This window comes from Vombatus ursinus, unplaced genomic scaffold, assembly GCF_900497805.2.
Source record: "Vombatus ursinus unplaced genomic scaffold, bare-nosed wombat genome assembly UNPS02014863.1, whole genome shotgun sequence".
Classification (NCBI taxonomy): Eukaryota; Metazoa; Chordata; class Mammalia; order Diprotodontia; family Vombatidae; genus Vombatus; species Vombatus ursinus.
Window position 1 is genome coordinate 38594858 of NW_020954641.1, and position 26625 is coordinate 38621482.

The 26625-nt window shown below is 37.9% G+C and overlaps 1 pseudogene; it reads right to left on the bottom strand.

Annotated features, from left to right (window-relative positions):
* LOC114027696 overlaps window positions 1-26303 on the bottom strand; it is a 132924-nt pseudogene extending 106621 nt beyond the window's left edge.
* Window positions 26304-26625: the final 322 nt, after the last annotated feature.

The following is a 26625-nucleotide window of genomic DNA, read 5'->3' on the forward strand; positions in this document are numbered from 1 at the left end:
TTAACAAATGTTTGTTGCATTGCATTATAATGAACTAAACAGAATTATTGATAGGGAAAGTGAGGGCCAAAGAGTTTAATTATGATTTCCCTAAGGTCAAATAAGTAGTATTTGTCCAAATTAGTATTTGAATTCAGATTCTCTGTCTCTAAATCCAGTTTTCTCTAAACTACATAATATTATTTCTCTTAACTAGCTTCAGCTCAGCGTTAGCATTCTTAGTGCTATTTTTATACACAATAACTTTATATTCATTCTCTAACACTCTCCTTTGCTTCCATCTCATACAGTTCTTAAAATTTTGTTTGCCACTGAATTCCTTCTGCTTCCTCATTTGTTCCTTTTTAGACATCTCTCTCTTCTTCCTAAAGTCAAATCAAATCAAAAAGGATTTATTAAGCATTTACTATGTATAAGGTATGGTGCTGGTGAAATAAATATAAGCAAAAAGAAATAGTGCCTGCTCTCAAAGAGCCTACATTCTAATGGAAGAAAACAATACAAAAAATGAACTGAAATGTGATGAGGCAGACTGGGAAAGGAGGTCAGGAAAAAATAGCACGAAGTCTGAATAATACTAGCTAACATTTAAATAGCATTTACTATGTGCCAGGCACTGTGCTATCTCATTTGATCCTTTCAACAACCTCAGAAGTAGGTTCTATTATTATCCTCGTTTTACAGATGACGAAACTAAGGCAACAAAGATTAAATGACTGCTAATAGCCACAAAGCTAGTAAATGTCTAAGATCAGATCTGAACTCAGGTCTTCCTGACTTTAGGGCTGGTACTCTATGTACTGTGTCACCTAGCTGGCTGGTCTGGGTCCATAAGAATTCGCCATTGGGAAAAGGAGGCTACAGGAGTGGAAAGACATAGTAGCTAAGTCATGGTGGTGAACTCTTTCTCTGAATTGTTAGTGTTCAAGTCTTCAGAATTTTATTCTTGAGATCTTCTCATCCATTTTGAGCCAACTTCCTCTGTAGAATTTTAGTACACAGAATCCTACCTTTCATTACTCTGAATTCCTTGAAATGTGCTCTTCTACGATCTAAGATATGTTCCAGACTATACTCAGCTCTCTTTTCTTTATTCATCATGCATGCTAAGAATTCATGGTCACTTCCTCCTAAAGTTCTTAACATTTCTACTTTAAACATCCAGGTCCTCTGTATTTGTCAGAATCAGGCTCAAAATAGTAGCTCCTGTTGTCACTTCCTCTACTTTTTGATAAATAAAATTGTATTTTAATAATGAATTTTTTTATACTTTCTAAAGTTTTAAAGTTCATTATTTCCTTACTACTTAACTTACAAGGAAAATATAAATTTCATCCATTACTTACCCACTTAGAAGATGACACAATATCTTTTTCCCTCAACAAATATTTCCCAGTTCTTGGTCCAAATCCAAAATTCAACAGACTTTGGCCTTAAAGGGTTAGAAGTAATGTTGTAACACACTCATTTCTGAGATGATCTAGTCAAAAGGATAAAAAGAATATAGTTGGAAAATAGAGTGATCCACAAACCCTGAGCAAAATGTAACACAAAAACTATTTTTGGGGGGGTTGGCAATACGGGAGGGTGATACACAAGAATGAATTCCCTTTCTCCAGCTGCACAAGGAAAAATCAGGAGTATTCTATTAAGAACTTAAATATTTCTCAAATAGTAGACCCAGGTTTTACAAATCCATTGGTCATTAAACACTGGCATTGACCCTTCAAATTGAATGCAAAAAAGAAGCAATGAATTAGTCAATAAACGATTATTAAGGGGCAGTTAGGTGGCATAGTGGATAGAGCACTGGCCCTGAATTCAGGAAGACTTGAGTTCAAATCCGGCCTCAGACACATAACACATACTAGCTGTGTGACCCTGGGCAAGTCACTTAACCCCATTGCCTAGCCCCCCCAAAAAATTATTAAGCACCTACTATATGCCAGGCACTGCATCAAGTGCTAGGGACATAAAGAAAGGCAAAAGACAGTCCTTGCTCTTGAGAAGATCACAATCTTATGGGGGAGACAACATGCAAATAACTATATACAAACAATCTACATACAGCATGAATTAATCACATAGAACTCATAAAATATGTTATATATGTTCAGCACCAACTCCACAACACATAGCAGGATAAAGAAATAGAAGGTCTAGCTTGGCCACTCTCACATCTCTCACATTAAGCAGGGGCATGGTGACCTGGGTCCCTAATTATTATAGTTCTGGATCTTTATCTCATATAGGCCCTGCCTTAGGCTAAGCAGTAATGGCCCCAAAGTCAGTATCCAATCATCCTCATCATTAATATCAATTCCTTGGCATTCCTCTGGACTTCATCATGCTCCTCAGAAACTCATCATCCTGCAAGACTACATACATGAACCCTAAAATATACCCCTCATCAGTATTTTTTTCCCGGAAGCCCTTTCCTTCCTCTGATTAGAGAGAGTAGAAGGTGGATATCAGATGGCTCTTCCCAGATGTTCCATTTAAGAAGGGTGCCCAGGGTTGGCTTTCCATTTCCAATTTGGCTGCATCATCCCTCTGCTCCCACTAGGGACCCCTTCTTTTCCACTAACACCCCACATACCCTTTAGTGCTTCTTTTTTTGTGTTGTCTTTCCCCATTAGATTATGAGCTCCTTGAAGAAAGGGATTGTCTTTTGTCTTTCATTGTATCACCAGTACTTAGCATAGTGACTGGCACGAAATTGATATTTGATAAATATTTATTAACTGGCTGGCTGGCTTTTGGCTACACCACTCCTCCAACTTCCCCACTGAGTTGTACTGAATAAAGAGCTTTAACCACTAAAAAGCTGTGCTGGTCTGATTCCTCTCTCTCCTGCTAGAACAAGAGAGGTCATTATATGGGAATCCTATGTAAGAGGAAGCTGTTTGCCAGTAGCAAGTTCCCCTCATTGACACTTGAAAGATGGTGGTGGTCAGTTGACAGAAGCCCACTTGTGAGGCTTTCTTAAAGACTCCCTCACTTAATAATATGGATACAATAACAGGGTGAGTGGCTACGTTTCCATGACACCAGAATAGCCAGTTGATTTAGCTGGTTCTATCAAATGACTAGTGACACAGTGCCATGTTCATGATGCTTTTGAATCAGTAGAAAGTAAGCTCTGTGAGAGCAGAGACTATTTTTGGTCTCTTTTTTTCTTTTTTTCTTTCTTTCTTTCTTCCTTCCTTCCTTCTTTCTTTCCTTCCTTCCTTTCTTTCTTTGTATCCCCAGCACCTAAAGGCAGACTTGCATAATAGATAGAATTACTGAGCCTGGAGTCAGGAATTCAATCAATTAGCATTTATTAAGCATCTACTGTTTTCCAGGACCTGAATTCAATTCTACCTCTAATGCCTACTAGCTGTGGACCTCAGACAACTAACTTTATCCCTCTGGACCTGTTTTCTCATATGTAAAATTATGGGTTTGTATTTTACGACCTCTAAATATGTGATTCTGTCTCTGCGAAAGTCACTTAATCTCTGCATGGCTCAAGTAACTCTATCTGACTTACTTACTAAACAAAAGATGTGCTGAAGCTGCATCATGGACAGTTCACAAATCCTTAAAAATATTTGAGTATCCTCAGCACATAGCACACTGCCTTGTACATAGTAAGCATTCAATGAGTGCTTGTTAAATTGAATCAGATTGAATTCCCCACAATTTCAATCACAGTTCTGGGAACAGAGCTGTTTAGTGAGTACCTTTGATTTGAACAATGGTGTTAATGCATCTTACCTTTCTCAAAATGGATTTGTGAAGCCTCTGATTAAGTTTTGCAAAGACCCATGGTTCTGTGCTCTCTTTTAGTTACCCATTCTCTCATACACATTCCCCCCACCCCACCCCATATCCAGTTGCTAAGTCCTGTAGTTTCTATTTTTATAAGAACTCTTGCAGACGGCTCCTTCCCTCTTTTGACACTTCGGCCGCCCTGGTGGAGGCCTCATCACCTCACACCTGGACCATTGCAGTAACCTGCTGGTGGGTCTGCCTGTCTCAGGTCTCTTCTCACCCCAGCCCATCTTTCACTCAGCCTTCAAAGTGAACCTCCTCAAATGCATATATGACTATATCATCCCTTTATTCAACAAATTCCACTAGAACCCTATTATCCCCAGGACCAAATATAAAATCATCTGTTTGGCTTTAATATAACCTTTCGTTCATAACCTGGTCCTTTCCTACCTTTCTAGTCTTACTCCCCTCCACACACTCTTTGATCAGGTGACACTGGCTTCCCTGATGTTCCTTGCACAAAACTTCCCATCTCTCTACTCCAGGCATCTTCACTGGCTGTCTGCCATCTCTAGAATTTTCTCCCTCTGCATCTCTGCTTCCTGGAATCCTTCACATCACTAAAGTTCCAGCTTCTGCATGAAGTCTTTCCTCCTTAATCATAGTATCTTCTTTCTGAGACTACCCCAATTTATCTTGGCTGTATCTTGTTTGGACATAGCCACTTTGCATTTTATCTCCTCCATTAGACTGTGAGCTTCTTGAGAGCAAGAATTGTCTTTTACTTTTCCCTGAATCCTCGGCACTTAATAAATGCTATCAGACTAACAATAGCTAGCATTGATATAACCTATTAAGGTTTGCAAAGTATTTTACAAATATTATCTCATTTGATCCTCACAACAATCCTGGAAAGTAGGTGCTATTATTATCCTTATTTTACAGATGAGGAAACTAGGGCAGGAAAAGGTTAAGTGACTTGCCCAGGGTCACACTACTAGTGTGTGAGGCATGAATTGAACTCAGATCTTCCTGACTCCAGGTCCAGCATTTTATCCATTGAGCCACATAGAAGAACCATTGGTGGCAGATATCATTTTTGTACAGATATACTCCACCGTATTCTCCTTACAGGCCCAATATTACTCTAACCATAGTGATATAGAGATAGCTATATCCCTCTTGATGCCATATAGCAGTGAGAAAGTCTAATTTCACTTACTACACGAAGCATTCACCTCCCCCCGTTGTTTGGCATGAGTTGGAAAGCTAGTCTTTCTTGGCTTCCTCTGTGATGGATTTTATTTGGGATTCTGTTTCTCTGACATTAATATTTTGGCTGAGGGTACAGAAGGTTCATTCACAAGTTTCAGGAGGACTTAGTTCTCTAGGACTCAGATGTGTATTCCTTGGGTATAGTAGACTATTGAATTTCTAGCATAGTGACTGGTAAATTTAAGCCTCTGTTGAAATTTCCAGGCCATAAATTTATGCTGATTAAATAAACAGCCTTTGACTAAATCATTTCAGGTTTCCTCTGGACTGTGGTAGACTGTATTCCTCAACCCAGGGAATATGTTGATGGTCTTCTGAGCAGTGGTTTATAGATGACATTGTCCTCTTGTGCTGGACACTTTTTCAGGGCTCTGGTTCCAAGCATGGCAGAGTGGTCATCTTCCTAATCAGTCCTACTGTAACCTTCAGTCACTCCAAGAAGCCGCAATTGGCCTCCACAACGTCAAGAAAAGAATCACCAGCACATCTGTGTCTCTGCCAACCACATGACCCAACCATGGAGATGGTCCACAGCTGGTCAGTTACAACAATAGTTCAAATTAGGAAATAGTTCTTTTGCCACAAGAATAGACACAGACTGAATGAAACAGAGAGGAGAGAATGATGTCAGAAACACAACACATTCCTCACCCCTCGACCCCTAACAGCCCACAGACATCTTTTGGAAATTATTACTCTTATGCTAATGTCACTTGCAAAGGCTACTGGGGTTTTGCTTTTAATTCAGCCCATCTTGATAAACAACGCATCGCCCCACTACACATCTTTGTAGGACCGGGCAGGACCAATAGCTCCTTCCAATTGAACTTATTTCTCCATGAACTCTGCTGACAGGGAGGAGGGAGCATTCACTCAGTCTCATAGATACTATGAATGATTCATGCATCTCTTGTTAGTATTCAAGGCAGAAAAGTCTATTTATCTGACACTAGAATGTCATATAAATACCATGTCCTGTTAGCCATACAACTCTGTTCAATTCAATTTAATCAGAGACTGCGATTATTCCTCTCTAGTAACATTTTAACTTAACCTCCTGATGTGCTGGAGATAAATTACTCAATAAACAAATGTTTAAACACATTGGCAGTGACCAAAGCCATCTTATGTTACATACCCTGCAACTCCCTCTCCTCACAACCCCCCCCCCACATACATCATGGAGCAGGCTGTGGAATTTGAACCATTTCCAATGAGATAATATTAGGAAAGCAATAAATACAGTATAATTTAAAGAGAAATGATGCAGGAAGGCCCAGTCACCCACTACTGACTGGTACAATACAGCTGGGAATGCATTTTTGATCATGTACCAGATAACTCAAATACTTGCAGAATGGAGAAGGGTTGATAAAAAGGCACATGGGGAATCAGAGAGCTTAAAATAACCTAGATTGCATACCAAGGCCAGATTTGAATTTTAACTCTACCAGGCTTATACATAGAAAAGCTGGCCTTGAGAGAAATAGGCAGGCCACATTTCTGCGTGTGAAAAGTGCCATTTGAAATAGGAGTTAAGGCATTTTAGAGGTAACCAGAAGCTTTTGAGCGTACTGCATAACCCTTCTGAAAGGTTTACAAAATCTATCAAGCCACAAATGATAAAAACAATAATAACCATGTTCAGCAGGCCTCTATGGTTTTCCCCACCCATGCAGAATGTTGTCTACCAAGATCATAATGCTGTCTTCAATAGCATTGGGCACTGATTGTCAGAAACCTAATTTCAGATTGTCTTCTTCCATTTTGTACTAAAAAAAATGTTGCTTGCCTTCTCTGGCCTCTATGAGACTTGGCCTGATGGGCCTGGGGTTATTGACACAGTCAATACAATTGCTCAATTTTGCATTCACGTCTGTCATTCTGTCACTGTGGAAATGTAATTCTTTTAGTTGTTCCCAGTTACATTAAAAAAATAGTCCTTAAGATCCACAACTAATAATAATGCTGTGAGTATGTGTATGTTTGAGATATAATACCATGATTACTACTACTATTTTCTCTGCAAGTACTACTACTACTACTACTAATAATAATAATAATAACACTAGATTTTATATAAGACTTTGAAAAGAGAGCATGGGATAGTGGATAAGGAACTAGACTCAGAATCAAGAAAATATGGGCTCAAGTCCTGCCCCTGACACATGATCCTCTATGACCCTGTGCAAGTCACTTAACTTCTTGGTAAATCAAGCAACTCTCTAAGGCTATAAGTGGCAGGGCCATTGGCCTTTGGTAAAGGAGATTTATTCCTAGGGAGTAACTACATTGATGAAATTACTGGGCCACTTTAAAAGCACGAATAATGCTAAAAGGTTGCAAAGCATTTTATTTTATTCAAGACTCATGACTGATCTGCAAAGTGAATTTAACAGGTATTATCATCCCCATTTTGCAGATGAGGAAACTGAGGCACCCAATGTGCGGGTTTGTTTTGCTGTACCATATTTCTTTATTACAAGGTGGAGGGAGGGAGGGGCATTTTCTGAAGGAGAGAGTGTCATTGAAAAGTGACCATGAATTTTTTTAAACTCAACAAAATATTTATCTAAAAGAAAATATACCCCCACACACAAGGAAGAAAATGAGATTAGAAACGGTAAGGGATTTTCTCAGGGTCACACAGCTATTAAGTGTCAAAGTCAGGATTTAAACCTGTCTGTCTTAATTCAAGGTCTAATACTTTATCCACCAGACTATTCTGCCCCTCATCCTGGGCACCTCATGAGTTTCTGTCTTCAACAACATATAAATATATAGATATTTAAAGTATACATATCTGTAAACTTTACATGCAATTGCTTCAGCAAACTGTGTGTCATATTAATTTTACTGCCTTACATTATTTTTAGTGAGAAGACTCAATAATGTTATAAGGGAAAGCTCTCTGGATTTAGGAGCATAGTAGAAGAGTCAGAGAGTCTTGGATCAGATCCCAGCTTTGTTACTTTCTAAGCTTTGTAACCTTTAGTTAGTCTCTTTATCTGTCTGTGCCTCAGTTTATTCATCTATAAAATGAGACAGCTGTACTAAATGATCTCTAATGTTCCTCCCAGATCTAATTCTTAGAAGCCAGAATATTTGTGTTATAATCCTGACTCTGCCATTAATTAGTTACATAACTTGGGATTGTCCCAGTTTTTTCTCACTGGACCTGAGTTTCTTCATCTGCAACATGACAGGCTTGGATTGCATACTCTCTAAAGGCCTTTGAGAACTAAGGAGTTATGATTTATAATTCTACCATTCTAAGCTACTCTCGTGTCTTCAGGGGAAAGCTGGAAGACATGAATGACAGGGCTGCCCTCAACTCTGCCTACAATAACTAAGTCTGCAAATCCTTTAAGAGAAGAGAAGTGACTTCCCCAGGTTATTCAAAAATCAGCAAAGAAAAGATAAGTGTCCCAAAATACAGCCTAAGGCTCTCCATCAGTCAGAGTTGAGCCATTTCATAAAATCAACAGGAATACAGCTGGAAGGAAACTTAATAATTATCTAACCATGACCCCTCATTTTACAGATGAGGAAACTGAGGCCCAGAGAGATTAAGTGGCATACCTAAGTCCACCAGACACATCATCATCATCATCATCATCATCATCATCATCATAACTAGCATTTCTATAGAACTTACTATGTGCCAGGGACTGTTTTAAGTACTTTGAAATTATTCTTTCATTTGATTCTCACAACAATCTTGTGAGATAAGTGCTATCCTTATCCCCATTTTACAGGTGAGGAAACTGAGGCCCAGAGAAATTAAGTAGCTTACTCAAGTCCACTAGACACCTAATGGGACTCTATCAGATCCAAAGATGAACACTATACCAGGGACAGATGGAAATTGTCAGGTTTATTGTCCTCTACCCAGTTTCAGGTCACAGACCCAGGGAAGACTGAGAAAGGGGTCTTGCACACAGGGGTGGTGTTCCCAGGCAGGGAGGGCCTGGGAAGTGTAGTAAGTAAGGAGGGCATTCAAAAGGCAGCAGAAGCAGCAGAAGCAGCAGAATCAGCAGCAGCAGCAGCGGAAGGATGACTCGGATACCAGGCATAGAGTTGGGTCTCATTTCCAGCACCTGGCCGAGCATATAAAATAACCAAGGCAAGCATCCCAGACAAAAGAGAAGCCTACAGTTCTACCACTCTGAACCAACAGAACATCCCAGCTGACTGACAGAGGCTGAGTCTAGCAGCAGTCTGTTCTTATTCAGATCTAAACTCAAATGAAGAACTTGCAGAGTTCAAGGCATCGCGAAGCAATCAGACTTTGCCCTGGATCAGAACATTTTGGAAGTGGGCCCCTAGCTTGTCCTGAGAGGATGGAATAGCACACCACTCAATAATCCAAGAAAGTAGCAACTGGACCAGCCCAGACTGTGCCATAGATCCCAGCCCTGATACCAGGAAGTAGACTGGAAGAATGAGCAAATTAAAAAAAAAAGAATCCCACCATAGAGAGCTATGATGGTGGCAGGGAAACTCAAGATCCAAATCCAAAAGAAGAGAATAACTCTAAACCATCTATAAGCAAAACCTCAGAGGAAAACACAGCCTGGGCAAAAATTCAACTAGAATTCCTGGAAGAGATGAAGTAAGAATTTTTAAGAGTTTTAAAATGTTTTTATAAATGAAATTATAGTATGTGAGGGAAAAATTGGAAAAGAAATAAGAGCCATGGAAGAGAAAAAATTGGAAAGGAAATTAAGAGTTTGACATAAGAAAGACAAAACCTCACCAAAGCAACAAACTACCTGAAAATTAGAATGGACCAAATACAAACCAATGACTTCATGAGAAAACAAGAAATATTAAAACAAAGTCAAAAGACAGGAAAAAATTGAAGAAAACATAAGCAAAAACTGTAGCAAAAAACAATTGATCTTGAAAACAGATCAAGAAGAAAAAAACTAAGAATCATTATACTATTTGAATGCCATGGCCAAAAAAAGGAGCCTAGACTTCCTATTCCAAGAAATCTTAAAAAAAAAAACTGCCCAGATCTCCTAGAACTAGAAGGTAAAGTGGAAAAAGAATAATTCACCAGCCATACCCTAAAATAAACCTCAAAATAAAAACTCCCAGGAATATCATAGCCAAAACCCAGAGTTTCTAGGTTAAAAAATATATACTGTAAGCAGCCAGAAAGAAAGAATTCAAGTATCAAGGAGCCACAGTTAGGACCACATATGCTTTAGCAGCCATCACCATAAAGGAGCAGTGAACTTGGAATATAATATTCTAGAAGGCAAAGAATAAAAGCTTATAGCCTAGAATAACTTAACCAGCAAAATTGAGTATAATGCTACAGTTACCTTTAATGAAATAAAGAATTTCTAAGCATTCTTGATAAATGAGTGAATGAATAGGTAGATGTATAGATGGATGAATTAATAAATGAACAGAAACAGACAACTAAATAAATAAACAGAGCTGCAGAGAAACTTTAAAGTTCAAACATAGGGGTGAAGAGAAACATAAAAAGGTCAACATGAATGAACAATGATAAAGAACTAAACAAGGATAGAGTACTAACATTCAAACATGGAGCAATGATACATGTCTCCTCTGAACCCTATCATCATCAGGGCTCATATATAGAGAGTCCAATTTGACAATACCTGGAATGGTTCTTTATGATCTTAGGGAAAGAATGGAGAGATAAGAAGAATGCGTAGAGGGTGAGAGAAGAAAAGGAAAGTTAGGAGAAATTATCTCACATAATCAAGGTGATTGAGTTAGTCACCTATACAAATGAGGAGAGGATGGTGGGGAGCAGTTGACACTTGAATCTCATTCTCATATGCATTGGTCAAAAGAAGTTAAGAATAATCACATAGAATACAGAAATACATTTCACTCAACAGGGCAATAGGAGGAAAGAGAGAGGAAGAAGAGGAAGATTTTGAGGGAGGCTAGATGAAGGGAAGGATTAGTCCTAAGCAAAATAAACTCTAAAACTGTACAAAAAGAGGCAAATAAGGGAATGGGGGGACAGAACAAATTGGGAGATAGATTAATGGTTCAGAAGGCATATGGAAGTTTCAGACTAGAAATTCCTTACACTGATGAGCTGTGAACAAGATGAAATGGAGTAATAGCCAATTAGAAATATTATGGAAAAGACAGAAAACTCTCATGCTGGTAATGCTGATGCAGATAGTTCTGGCTGGTTTATCCCCATGGTTTCTTATAAATGAAATTAATGTGTCTGGAAGAGATTTTTTCTGCCTATGGTCCATGAAACTCAATCCACTTGTACGGACACTCCTTTTCCAGCATTCAATATTTAGAGACTATTTGTATGGAATAGGGAATAAACATTTATATAGTGCCTGCTATGTCCCAGACACTGTCTTAAGTGTTTTACAAATATTAAGATCCTCACAATAACCCTGCAAGGTAAGTGCTGTTATTATCCTCATTTTACATTTTAGGAAATTAAACAGAAGTTAAGTGACTTGCTCAAGGTCAAACAACCAGTGTCTTAGGTCAGATCTGAACTCAGGTCTTCTTGACTCCAAGCCTAGCACTCTATCCACCATACCACCTAGTTGCCTCAGCTAGCACAAAGTATCAAAGTCATTTCTACATATTGCTCATTTCTTTACTTTTTTTTAAAACTGATTTGAGATTTAAATGTGGAATCAAGTTGTTATCAAGTTTAAACATTTAACACAAAGCCAACTTTACAGCTTCCTTTGTTTTAAAAATAGATAATGAACTGCCAATGAGCTTCTCCAAATTTCAGTCTATCATCATTAAACAAAGCAGCAGACAACTCTGAGCAATAATTAAACCACCCTTTGAATCACTTTCAGGATTAGCTGCCTTGGTGAAGAACAAGAGATCATTTCTCAGCCAATTGATGTCCTAGCCTTCTTCCTTGCCTCCAGTTATTCATCTTCCTGCAAAATTGAATCAACTCTGAAACTCACACCTCCTCAGTTACCTCTCACCCTGTTTCTCTAATTAGAGAGGGTAGAGGATAGACATGGAGATCTTCCCTTTAAGGAAGAAGCCCCATGCAGCCACCTCATCATTTTTCCACCTTATTGTGGTCTTCATCATGTTCTCACACTGGGTACCCCCTCCACACATTTCTTTTTTAGCTTCTTTTTATGTGTTGTCTTCTTCGATTAGATTATGAGCTCTTTCAGAGCAGAAACTATGCTAAAGCATAGTATATGGCACTTAGTAGGTGCTTAATAAATGTTTAATGACTGGATACCCTCACTGTACTTGCCACCCAACACATGCCTCACACTCTGGATGCTACTAAATATGTACCATGTTGACATCTCTTCCCATGTCTCAATTTATATAATCAAGCAATGGCACACTGACTTCATACTTCCCTAAACTATATTTGTTCTCCTAGATCTAGAATAAGGCAATGGGCATGCTCCTATGAATAGCAAGGCAGATTGGCCATGATGGTTCTAGTTTTTTAACAATTTCATAGAACTCAATTTGAACTTTACAGCTGAAAGGGACCTTAGATATTATCTCACCCAGTGTTGCTTTTATAGATAAGAAAAATGAGTTCCAGAAAGTTAAGAATCTTGCCAAAGGTCATAGTATATACGGAAAATAGGTATCTCAGAAAATGCCTCAAACCAGGTGAACTGATAGAGATTCCCTACATACCTGCTTTAAAGTATTATGAACTGTTACATGAATCTAAACTCATCTAAAATAAGTTGGCAATATGATAGTTCTCAGACTTAACTAAAGAACTTGGTAATTTGTCCACAATTGGAAGCTTTTTCTTGGTGCTGGCTCAAGAAAAATCACCCTCAAGATCCATCATCTAAGATGATTTCCAACAGGAAAAAGCAAAGTTTGGGGGCTTTTCTGGGTGAAGGGGCCAATAGGATTTCCCAGTGCTCCTCCAAAGCTATGACAACAAGAGGGTTATGCCTAAAACCTGAGAAGAATGGAGAAAATAAAGTTTGTCCCAAACTTTTCCCTCCTGGCTCCTAGTATCTACTTGTAATAAAGAAAGAATCAAACACACAACATACTTCATTTGGTAGTATGTCCACTTACTCAACATTGAATACTTCCTCACTTACCTGCAGGAAATGACTTCAGCTTCCTCCAGGTAAGTAGAGCAGTTTACAAAACTGAAAGTGAATGCTTCTGGGCACTACATTATTCTTTGAAAGGGACTATGACTTTCAAAGGTACACACCCTCAAAGCAGAGTTCCTATACTTGAAGGACATGGCAACATTTGATGAAAGTGAGGATGCTAAGATGGCTCTTCTGCCTCAGATTGCATCTGCAAAGGGAATTTAAAATATCCAATTCTGGAAATGAGTTATAGGACTTTCAGAGATCCTGTTCACTCTTCAGATAGTGATCTGAAGGAAATTTGCATTGTTGCTTGCTTTATTTACTGCATGATATCATAGTGAATATGTTTTGTCCAACATGCTAGGAGACAGGAAGACAAGATCTATAAAACTTTGCCTTGAATAAACTCCATCCTGTGTACCGTAAGACAATACATCATTGCCTACCTTGTCTCATTCACTGAACTCAGGAAATAACCCACTAACTGATATCACTGATCCCATTTTTCAGTCCCCTTACATGTCTCCTGAATGTGACAGCAGTCTTTGTGTGAGTTTGCTAAACATATTGCATCACAAGTCTTATAAATTTTATTTAAGCAAGTTCATTTCTGTTTTTCTATAAGCTATGGTTCATTGATATAGGGAATTTAAACTTCTCAAATTTTCACAGTTTGGTTCCAGCCTACCCTTCTGATTTTATTGCATGTTACTCCTCTAAGAGAGGGGATTCTCCATTCCCCTATACCTAAGTTGACATCTCATAGTATATAACTCCAGGAAAAGAGATAATGAGGCAGTAACAAGCTGTTAATATCAGGTGATGTGTGATCTTTCTCTGTCAAAATTAAAGGGAGCAATCTCATTTGGACAAGGTAAAAAACAGAGACACCTTGATAGGTATTTCTGATTTGTAGCTGTTTAAACTTTGAAGGTTTAAATAGCTAAGCTCTGGTGGAAGTTTAAAGGAATATAGGTTCAAGAGTGCTTAGTGGAAGAGTCCTTTGGGTAGGAGGATTTCTCTTTTACTCCTTCCCCATCAGTCATGACCAGCAGAACTTTCCCAGGAGACACCTCATCCAGCATTTTGAGAGTCCATAAAGAGAATTTTAGGCACAATTAAGGGAGCAGAGACATAGATACAGAAAGAAGACTGTGTTGGAGGAGGGAAATAGCTTCAAGGAATAGGAACCCCGGCATCAGAGCAGAGTCAGCCATAAAGAGGAACAGACCTGAGAAATCCAGCTGAGTAATTTACCTAGCAAAGATATTGCACCCAAAGAGAGCTGTGTGAAAACTCTACAAAGAAAAAAAAAAGATTTCCAGACCCCACTATATCAGAGTTTGATATGTGTATGTGTGTGTTCCTCACTACCATAGATGCCTTCAGTATTTGTCAGAAAATGTGCTTTGGTTTATAGAAGTAGCTTTTATAACTACTATTTTTACTATGCCATTTTAATAAATGCTTGTCAAGAGCTAATTGTGTCTACTAGCTATTTGCTAAGATGAAGCACACTAGTGGGGGTTTATGAGCTATAGTTTTAGGAGTAGAACTCCACAGGGTTAACCCTTAAACCCAAGATTAGACACATCCTTCTATGTCCAATCCAGGAAAGCAAGAGCAAGTTGGGGAAGTAGCCCAGAAGAGATGCTATACTCCCCTACATATACTCTCTATTCAATCCAAACTGGCCTACTTTCTGTTCTCCAAAAACCTCCCATCTCTTTGCATTTGCCCAAAATGAACTCTATCCTCACCTCTGTCTTCTAGAATCTTAGGTGTTACCTCCTACACAAGTAGAACTCTTCCCCTCATATTACTCTGTGTTTACCTTTTATATTTAATTATCCAAGGACAGGTTGTTTCCCACCAAGAGAATGTAAACTCCTTGAAGGAAGGAGTTATTTTTCATTTGTATTCCTACCATGTTACACAATACTTGGCACATAATAGATGCTTAATAAATGTTTATTGAGCAAATCAATGAATGAGAATCCCCAAGATAGACATTTCCTCTACTAATGCAGATTGACAACTTAGAGAGTTGCTGGGGGAGTAAGAGGTCAAATGGCTTGCTGGTGGCAATATAATATGTAATAATAATAATAAAAGAATATGTAATTATTTAATAAATTATATGTTAATATATTAAATTATAATGTTACATGATAAATATAATTATATAATATTTCACTGGTACCAATGAGTTAGAGGAAGAATTTGGACTCAAATCTTGAAACTGAAGCCAGGCATCGTGTGAAGCTCTGAGGTTTTAAAGGCAAAAACTAGACCTGTTCCCAAGGATCTCACAGTCTAATGAGGAAGATTATATGCAAATAACGATGTATAAACAAGATAGATGCAGGATAAATCAGAAGTAATAAAGCAATTGTTTCATAGATTTCAAAGGTAATAGTTCATTTTCTTCTTTGGTCTTCTTAACAGATTTATTAGCTTGCATTTGGCTTAAACTTTGTGAATCAGTTTGACTTCAGGTTTGTGTTTGGAGCACACCTAGGAAGTCCATAAAGGAAAGTACTCTATTGAGATTGCTGGCATGGTTTTGAGGCACTATCTTGGACAATCAGCAGAGGTGGGGGCCAGAAAGGCACCAGACTGGAAGTCATGCCACTCAAAGATCAGCGGAAGGTACTGAGATCTTCAATGTTCAGCTTCAAATAGAGGCAACTTAGATTGAGACATGATTCCTTTCTTAAAATAAATGAAGGGTTATAGCATGGAAAAAGAAATGGATTTGTTTTGAAATGGAGGCCAATGGGATTAAATTGATTAAATTTGATTAAAAGGAGAACTTCCAAAGAATTAGATCTGTGCCCAAATGGGATAGACTGCTTCAGGGAGCAGTGAACTCCCTGTCATCACTAGAGATCCCACAACAGAGGCTAAGTAACCATTTGTAGGAGTGATATAGACAGGATTTATGATATGAATGGAAGATGGACTAGATGTAATAATCTAAGGTCTTTTCCAACCCTTAGGTTCTCAAGTTCTATGATGAACCTACAAAACATAAAAGAGGGTAATTTATTCTCCTAATCAACTTTAGGCAACAAGACAACAGCAGAAAGAGATCCTGATTTGGTTCCAGGAGTGACCTAGGTTCAAATTTTGCTTATGATTCTTATTATTTGTGTAGCTATGGGCAAATCCCTTAATTTCTCTGAGCCTCAGTTTCTTCACTTACAAAATGACAATAATAAACTACCTCACAGTGTTCTTATGAGAATCAAATAAGGCAATGCACATAAAGTGCTTTGCAAACCTCAAAGCCCCATAATAAATGCCAACTGTTATTTGGGCCTAGCCCAAAGCTTCCTTTAAAAAATAATTATTTGCTTCAATTAAAATAATTGTACCTATTGGTTTTGTTGCCCATGGTGGCAAGTTCAACATAACAATTTGTCTTTGTTGGTCCTATGCTCATTTTCCATCGGAATCTGGGAGATCACAAAGGATTAATACTATATATAATTACCTACCTCCTCCTACCTTTCAAATACTCTCCACCAAGATAAAAAGCATTATATGTAGGTTTTACTTCTGGTTAAACATCTGGTAACTGAACCCAAGGCAGTTGAATCCAAAACACACACACAGACACACACACACCCCACACAGACACACACACACACACACACACACACACACACACACAAAGCATTATTCACTTAACCATTGTTGGCACTCACAGAAAGGTCCCGGATCCATGACTTTTTCTCTAATTACTCTCTTTACCCACGAAAAGGTTAAAAACTGTTCTGAGCTACCTGTAGAACTAGAGCTGGTCATCATGGCCCCTTAAACGTGAATATCACTCTGTGGAAGGGATCAGGCACCCAGAGCTACTTGCAGTGTTAGAATTCAAAGCACCAGCAGATTATTTCAACCTCTTCCAACTCCAGCCATGACTTCTATGCTTCCACTAATCCAAGGACATAATGGCTATTCCAAGGCTCCAAAACCACAGGGGTCCTCTTGGTCCATAGCCTCACTCTCATTCTCCACTCACTGACTCACAACTCAGGATTCACCCCCACTGAAAATGGAATCAGCTCCAAGGGACCACACTTGGACATTTTTCCTCCCTCTTGTTCACTCCCACTCCACATGCACTCAAATTAATTGTGTTCCCTCTCTTTCTGTTTGTCTTTCTGTGTCTTTCTCTCCCTTCCTCTCTCTGTGTCTGTTTCTTTCTGTCTCTCTGTCCCCCTTCTCTCTTTCTCTCTCCCTCCGTCTCTCCCATACATGTACATGCACACCACACAAACACACACACACACAAAAAACACAATTTATTTCCCTAACTCATCTCAATAACCACTCCACACCTCCACCACAAATACATTCTAGGGAGCCAAATCTTGCACAGTAGATCATCAGCATTAATGAAATGTATTGATGTTCCTTAAGTAACCAGGGAATTTGGGGCCATATCGACAGCTGCAAGCAGCTGCCTGTCCTCACCACCTTTTTTGCACAGCTTTCTGCCCTTGAATTCAGTTAACCCTAAAGTCTAGCACCACTTATCATACCTCAGTTGTCCCCTCTCTCCATCTCTACATCCATCCGTAATACCCACTTCTTTGACCCGGTTTTCAAACACTAACCCTTATGCCAACAGGACATTTGGACTAACCTCAGGCAAGCTTGCCTTCCCAGGTATTCCATTCATGAGAAAACAATAGTAACCCCTCAGGGGAGTCATCACATCCTGAAGTCATCCTTGGAGCATCACCTGCACTCTTAGAATTTTACAAATGACAATAATTAGGAGGGTCTATCTAGCCTTCTGGGGTCTTATGGCATTTTATTTTATATAAAAGGATATTTCAAAGTAAGCATCTGTGAGTCCTTTTTCTCTCTGCAGCTGAACTCTGAGAACTGAGTTGTTTGTTTTTGTTTGTCTTATACCAGCTTTCCATGTGCCCTCAAGTATGGGTTTTATTAAGCCGTATACATTTCACTTAAAGTCAAGAGAATGTACTCTTTGAAAAAAGACTTTCCTTGGCATTTTGTGGTGAGTAGTGCCCTATTTCTGTTCAATCTCCAATGCATGCAATATGTGAGCCCTGGGGATTCAATGGAGCTGTTTTCCTTTGAAAAGCTGTCAGACAACACAAATTAAATTCACTTAATTGAGCAGACATAGACAAACGGGTTCAGCTAGTTCAGTCACAAAAAAGAGGGTGGAAGAAGAAGAAAAAAGACATGGCTGGGTGTTTTGCCAGACCCCCTCTCTACAAATTGCCTTTAGTGTAGCTGATAGATGTCTATCAAATAAATTTCTGAAAGTAAAATATTGATTCCAAACTAGTACCTTTTTCTCCTCCATCTCCACGTCTGACTCGCACTGAAGTTTATCATAGGAATATTAAGTAACATCCTGAATGGAAAAAATAAGACTGTGGGCGCAGAGTCAGATTTCTGGGGATCAAATCCCACCACTGCTATTTACTATCTGTGTGACTACCTCTGTGACTGAGCAAGTCACTGCCTCTCTCTGGGCTTCATTTTCCTCCTAGTTAAAATGAGAGGATTTAGCTAAGCAATATCTAAAGTCCCTCCACATTCTCAATCTATGCTTATGTGATTCATGATCCAAAATCTTGACATTGATGATGAGGACAGCAATTGACCCTGGAGTGGATTCTAGAGCATGAGAGCATTATAGAAAAAAAAAAACACAAATTCGTTCTCAGCCAGAGCTCTCTATGTATGCAAAAAGGAAAGAGTGGTTTGGGCAGGATCAACCCCAGTGCATCCAACTAAACTGATATCAGCCCACTTGTCATCAGAATCCTATTCTGATCAAAGCCAATGGGTCGTGGTTACTGTTATGTTCTATTCCTTTGGTAGGGAGATTTCAGAACAAGCAGATAATGTAAGATTCAAGATGGAGTCAAACTTTGACAGTAGTCTAGTCTGCTTCATTTGATAATTGGGAGTGACCTAATGAGAACGTTCAAGTCACAAAGTGGAATCTTTAACCTAAAAAATCCATCATCAAGTCTTTATTAAGCACCTCTTCTGTATCCAGAAGTCTACTGCTACTAATCATGTGAGGGATTCATTAGAAATAGAAGATATAGTCCTCATCTTCAATACTCACAATCTGGAGAAGGAGATAAGACTAACACAATGACAGGAATACATCATAATAATACAGATAGGGCATAATCAATTCTTTTACCATATGTTGCAGCTTGAATAGGCTCAAGGATGACAATCCAAATCAAATATGTTCTTTGTTGCAGTGACCTCCGTTCTTTTCAAGGTTCAAAGTCGGTTCTGAAACAAATGTTCTGCCCATCTGTCTTTTTTGCATCCTTCATTCAATTCTAACTGGATTTTTCTAAGATAATAAGACTCATTTTAACAAATTCTCAACCTCCCCTTCTTGTATTCTGCAACTATTCTTGAAGTTCAGTTCTTTACTTCAGGGCTGTGTTGTTCCCACCTCCCCTTAACCTTGAGGCTAGTACCTGAAGCCAGAGAGGATGCTAGCTGGAGCTAATAACAGGGATGCTGATGGCAAAACCCTGAGGATGATGTCAATAATAAACTATATAATTGTTATGGTTCCAGAACAAAGGGGACACCAAAAGAAAGATGCCTGTAAGCCATTTTAGCTATTATACAAGACTAAGAGTACTCATGCAAACTCTTTTATTGGCTTCCTTCCCCCACCCTCTAATTGTTGTTTGCTATACCACTCTGAAAAGTACAAATTGTGACAACAGATAGTCATTGAATCAACTATTTTTGGAATTACATAATTATCAACAATGTAATGCAACATCTGTTGCAGAAGTTGAAAAGGTGGAGAAATTCTATAAAGAATTCAATAAGACCCTGTAAATTAAATCAACATTTACTGTGATACTCAGTGACTTTACTGAATGGAGATAGATGAAAACAGTGAAAATTGTGTTAGAAATATGGCTCTGGAGTAAGGTATGAGAAAGCCAAAGAATTGTAGACTACACTGAAGCCTAATGTCTATACACCATGATTACTTTCTTCAAGAATAGAATCAGAAGATGTTGGATGTAAATTAGCAAAAAAAAAAAAAAGAAAGAAAGAAAGAAAGAAATTGATTATATCTTAAAAGAAGACTAACATTTAGAAAATGAAAATTATATTTGGCAGGCAATTACTCATTAATGAGGTGGAAATTATTTCTGAAAAATTGAATGTAGTCAGACTTGTTAAGAGTTAACAATCAAAAAAAGAAATATTTATTAAGTTTTTTAAATAAATGTTTATTGACTGTTGACTAAAAATGAGAAAAAGATAGGACATGACATTAAAATAAATCCATCCTGACCCACTTAAACAAATTATTGACATCCCCCCAAAACTAAGAAATGGATGGAAATGGACATTGAGACTGATTATTATTGCATACATCAGTTTAACCAATGCAAATTAATGACCATCATGATGATCTTAAAAATGGTCTTACTTGGAAAACACTTGATTGACTTGCCAGGGAGAGAGTAATAGTAGCCAAGTACAACACTGGTTTAGAACATAAACTTTTTAAACAAAATCTTATGGAATATGACAGTGTTACATTATAAATTATGAATAACATTGCCTCATAAAAAGGTGTGAAGCAGAGGAAGGGAAGACAGGTTTTTAAAAAGCTTGGCAAAAAGCCCAACTGAGTAAAGTCATGCCACATGCATTTAAGGTTGAAATTAGCAGGGACACAAGTAGACAAAAGAGAGAAAAGGTCTGTAAAGATTTTTATAACAAACTTCTTTCACCAAGAAGGACAATAGAACCACCTCATTTACATTTTAACATCACAGTCCTTGATATGATTTTAAAGGAAGTAAAAATGTCACTAAAGAAAGATAGAAAAACATCTGAGCTGGGATATATGTACATATATATGCACATACATACATACACACATATACATATATATGTATATATGGAGAATACTATGCTAGAGACAACAAAATTTTGAAGAGTTTTGAGGGATCAATTCTCAAGATATCTAAAGGACAGAAATACACCAAAGGCATCAAGAAATCTTGGGTCTTTTTATGAAAAAAAGAGACTGAGAAAATATCAATAACTATCTACCCATATGCTCATTTTAAAACTTTATAAGAATAATTTTCATATATATTGAGTGCATCCTTGTTGCAAGTATTATAAGAAAAGAGGCAAACTTTTACAAACAATATTTCACAGAAGAACACATTTTTATCATCACACATTTCTTTTAAAGATATAGAAAATAAGATACCCTACTGCACTTTTTGTTGTTTGACTATTTTTAAGCATTTAACTCAGTAAATCAAAACATTGCCTTAAAGGCTCTCTTCCAGAAAAAGTGTCTTGTATAATTAAAATTATACAAGATGACTTAAAATATATAACAGAGAAAACCTTGTTCAACATGTCACTTAAGAGAGTGTCAAAGTATTGAAGACACTACTGTCTTATATGCACAACAGGGGTGAGCCTATGAAGCATGAAAGCTAGCTCCATGAGGAAAGACCTGCTTATTGCTGAAAAGGTCTTGTGCTTTGGAATGAAGGTAAGCCGTCCTAGGTAGCATGGTGATGGGCCCATGCACTGGCCTCTTGCTACAGGACATGTGACCAGAGAACCATAATTGGTACCTTGGTCCCCATAGTATGGACAGAAATACTGATCTCCCATGATGGGGATAGGGTGATTGATACCCCCCCCCATAGTAGGGGAGGCAAATTGACCCAGTAGAAACTGCCCACTCAATAGACTTAAAATAAGAATAACTTCTGCTCCCATCCTATCTTCCCTTCTTTTGAGCATGCCTGAACTCTACAAGCTCTTCTCAGGAAGAACTCTCACCAAAAGGTAAAATGGGATATCCCTTCCTTCTTCACTCCCTAGAAAGAGCTAAAGCAGTAACACCCACATGATAGTGTGTATGTAGACAGGCCTGAAACTGGATCTCAAGTCCCTAACTTTCCCTTCTCTATGTTTCTTTCTCTAAGTACAGGTTACCAAATAGTGATCCTGAGATGGATGTGCTTAACCTTGGTGACAACTTTATGATTTTGCAGAGTTGAGATTCTCAAGTCCATGCAAAATTCATCTCTACAACAATTTTGTGGAGGAAAATATTACAAATGGAAGGACTAAGAAATCCCAAGCCATGCACATAGAGAGAATGGATCTAATTTTGTTCTCTTTTTGATTTTTATGCAAACATGGAAGAAGGAGTAAGGGAAGTGAGCATCTAATGAGCTTGTATTTCATCTGAACCAAACAAAGGAGATTTAAACACAAACATACACAGAGAGAGATACAGAGCTGGTTGTAGAGATACTTTAAACTCAACAAGGAAACAGGGGATAAGGAAAGAGGAGAAGCAGGTTGAAAAGCCAGGTCAGAGGAGGGAATAGTCACACACAAAACAAATGTCAACTGTGATGGTGGATCATAAAGATTAAATTAAAAAGATAACAAGAGAGTATAAGATCAGGGTCTGGACTTGCTGAAGAGAGGAAGGACAGGGGAGTAGGAAAAGACTTCTTCATTATAGATTGAGTCTTTATCCACCTACTGTCTCTGCGCAAAAAGGGAGGGGAGGGGAGGAAAGATAGGAAAACATATAAAATGATTCAATGAAGGGAAATGAACAGTTAAGAGTAATAACTGTGAGTCAGATCTAAATAATTGGAAAAACATCAATTGTTCATGGGTAGGCCAAACTAATATAATAAAAATGACAACTCTACCTAAGCTAACTTACTTATTTAGTGCCATATCAATCAAACTACCAAAAATTATAAATATGATTAATCCATCTTTAAAATGGAGGAGCAAGATGGAATAGAAAGAAAAATCCAAAAATATGCTGAATTCAAGAATCACAGTTGAAATTAAGACCTGGTTTGGGGGTGGTGGGTAGGAACTAAGAAACTATTAGATGATCTGATTTAAAAGAGAGGAAAATTAAATTGCCAATATAAAAATAAGAGATAATTCACAATTAAAGAAATAAAGAAAAATTTTAAAGTTTTAGGGTGGTTTGGGGATGAGTTTTTTTTGTTTTTTATTTTTTTGCAGGGAGAAAGAAGAGGCTATTTGTTTTCTTCTGAGTGAGAGGCAGTATAGTATAGTGGATAGAAAGCTAATTAATTGCTTGGGGCCAGGAATACCTGGATATGCCTCTGGCACACACTGGATTGTGACTCTGAGCAAGCCACTTAACTTCTCACCATTCTGGGCAGCTCTCTAAAGTTATAAATTGAGAAGTGTTTACCTGCATTGGCAGAGATTCCTTTTCCAGGTATTCTCTAGGCAATGAAATCACAAGTCCAGTCCCTATTATATGACAACAAAACTAAAAACTTAAATGAAATGGATATTTACAAAGATGTAAAATATTCACATTAACCGAACAAGAAGTAAATAACTTAAATTACTCAGTGTCAGAAAAGGAAATTTAACAAGTCATAAAGGAAATCCAAAAGAAAAAAAAAAGACCACAGACATTTACAAGTGAATTCTATCAAACACTCCAAGAACAATTCATTACATTATTACATAAATTATTTGTAAAAAGTTTGGAGGGGGGAACTCCTACGAAACTCTTTCTATGAGACGAGTGTAATCCTGAAAACTAAACTCAGGAAAAATAAGAAAAAAAACTATAGAAAAATATGTCTAGTGAATATTGATCTGAAAATGTCTAATAGAATGTTAATAAAGAGGCTACAATAACATTAAAAAGACTATGCACAATAATAAGGTTGAATTTATGCCAGGAATGCAGAATCAATTTGATTATAATCATAACAGGCCATATTAATAACAAAAAATCACATCATTATATCAATAGATGTAGAAAGATTTTGACAATATGCAATGCCCCATTATTTTTGAAATGTAGGAATAAATGCATTTTTTAACACATAAAAACCAAGACATAAGATGGAGATACATTCCAGGCATGGGAGTAGCACGCAGGTAAAAGATGGAATGTTATATATGGGTAAAAGCAAGTAAGTCAGTTGGGCTGGGATGTAGTATATGTGAATGGAGGAAAATGTTTAATCAGTCTGGAAAAGTAATTTAGAACTAAATTTTGAAGGACTTCAAAACTAACCTGAGGGGCTTCTGTTTCACTGTAGAGGCAATAGGGAGCCACTAAAGGTACTTGAGCAAGGGACTGATTAACTTGCGGTAAAAGATTATTTTGGTAGCAGTGTGAAGAGTGGATTAGAGAGGAAAGAGACCAAAATCACAAAGTCCAATTAGAAGATTGCTGTAATTGTCATATAAGAAGTGATAAGAAACTAAACTAGAATGATGGCCATGAGAGTGGAGAGAAAAGGATGAATGAATGAATGAATGAATGAATGAATGAATGAATGAATGAATGAATGAATGAAAAAGTATTTAAGTGCTTACTGTGTCCCAGGCACTGTGCTAAGCACTGAGAATACTAAGAGTGTGTGTGCGCGTGTGTGTGTGCGTGTGTGCATATGTGTGTGTTCCCACAGAAAAAGTAGCCAAGTACATCATACCTAAACTTTGCTTTCCTCAGCACTTAAAGTGGTACTCTGAAGCTAGTAGGGCCTTAATAATTTTTCACCTAATTGAATTGGTTTTGTTGGAATTCTGTCTCCAAGTTCAGAAGATATTTGTTTCTGTGAATGGAAAAAATGTTGTTCTATTTCAAAATGGAATTAAAAGGTGTTGATTTGTTACATAATGGACTTAATTTATATATGTGTGTGCATATAAACATACAATTATCCCTTTCACATCATGACTTTACCCATCACAATTTCAATATACCACAAAGCAGCATAAGAAATTAAAGGAGAATTTTGGGGGAGTTTTATGGAAGCCACAGATGACACACAAAAGCCAGCAGATAATAGAGCCTATGACAAAATACTTAACCCAGATTTTACAATAAAGTACTGTAAACACCCCATAAAAGAAAAAGAAAAAAAATCAGACTTCTTCTCTGGTATGAAAGGAAGGCCAAAAAATTTTAGGTGAATTTTGCAGATTGTGAGGGTGCCACATCCCTAACACCCACAATGTTGAAGGGATAACTGGAGATAGATAGATGCAAATGATGATAATGATACAAACACATGTATGTATGTATCTATCTATCTATTTACCTGACAGATATGTTTGTATTAAAGGAGACAATCTCTTCCCTTGAAGAACTTGAATTCTAACAGGAGTGGACAGCACCCAGTGGATTGGTGACTAGGGAGGAGTGTTATTGCTCTGAGGAGGTGGAAGATGCCAGGCATGTCGTAGAGCTAAAATGGACAAGTATTGACAATTGATTGCATGTGGAGGGTGAGGAAGAAGGAAGAGTTGAAGATGATATGAGACTGAGAATCTGGGTGTCAAGAAGGATGTTGATAGCTTTTGTACCATTTTACCCAGTGTTCCATGTTACCATGGCATTATCTTTGACTATTCCCTTTCTCGTTCATATCTAATCAGTTATCACATTTTATTGATTTCACCTCTACAGCCTTTCTAGCACCTATCTTTTCTTTTGTATTCCTATTGCTGTTACCCTAGCATAGGCTTTCATTTCTCCCTTTCTGAAAAATTGAACAAATCATAACAGATCTTCCTGCCCCCATTCTCTTACCCCTCTGAATTATCTTTGGTACCACAGCAGACTACTATGTCTTACGCAGATTCCTTGTCATGTCACTCCTTTGTTCAGAAATCATCAGTGGCTCCCTGCTCCCTACGAAGTAAAGTTCAAACTCCTCTACCTGGCATTTATATTCCTCCATGATGTGAACCCACCCTACTTTTTCAGACTGATTTATCTAACCAGATACCCTGGATTCCAGCTAAAGTAAAGATGATGTAGAGGGAAAAGTGTGGGATTTTGAGTAAGAAGCCCAAAGTTTGGAACTCAAGTCTATTACCTCTTCCTATGTGACCTAATTCTATAGTCCTCAGTTTTCCTAATCTGTAATTGAGGGAGTTTAACCAGATTATCTCAAGACCCTTGCACCTCTAAATCCTATGATCCTATTATTCTATGGTCCTGGAACACACAATGTACTTCCCTGACTCCATACCTTGGGTCCTGCTGTTCCCAGTGCCCAGAATGTCCACCCTCCTCCCCTTCATATCTTGAATGACTATCGACCAAAAATTCCACCTCTGCTATGAAGGCTTTATTGACCCCCATTCATCCCCCAGGGATCTCACTGAGATCTCAGTTTTGAGTGTCTTTGATTCACTTGTCATATGAGATTGTGTATTTTATTTTTATGTTTGTATCTTGCATGCTCCATGACTTAGGTCACTCTATCTCCCTCCCCAATCACTCTCTTCCCAAAACTTACTAGGAGAACTCTGACCACTACCCTCATGCCCTGTTTATAATAAGCCTTGGGACCTCATATAGTACTATGCTTCATACTGCCCTATCCGCTCATTTTTAAATATC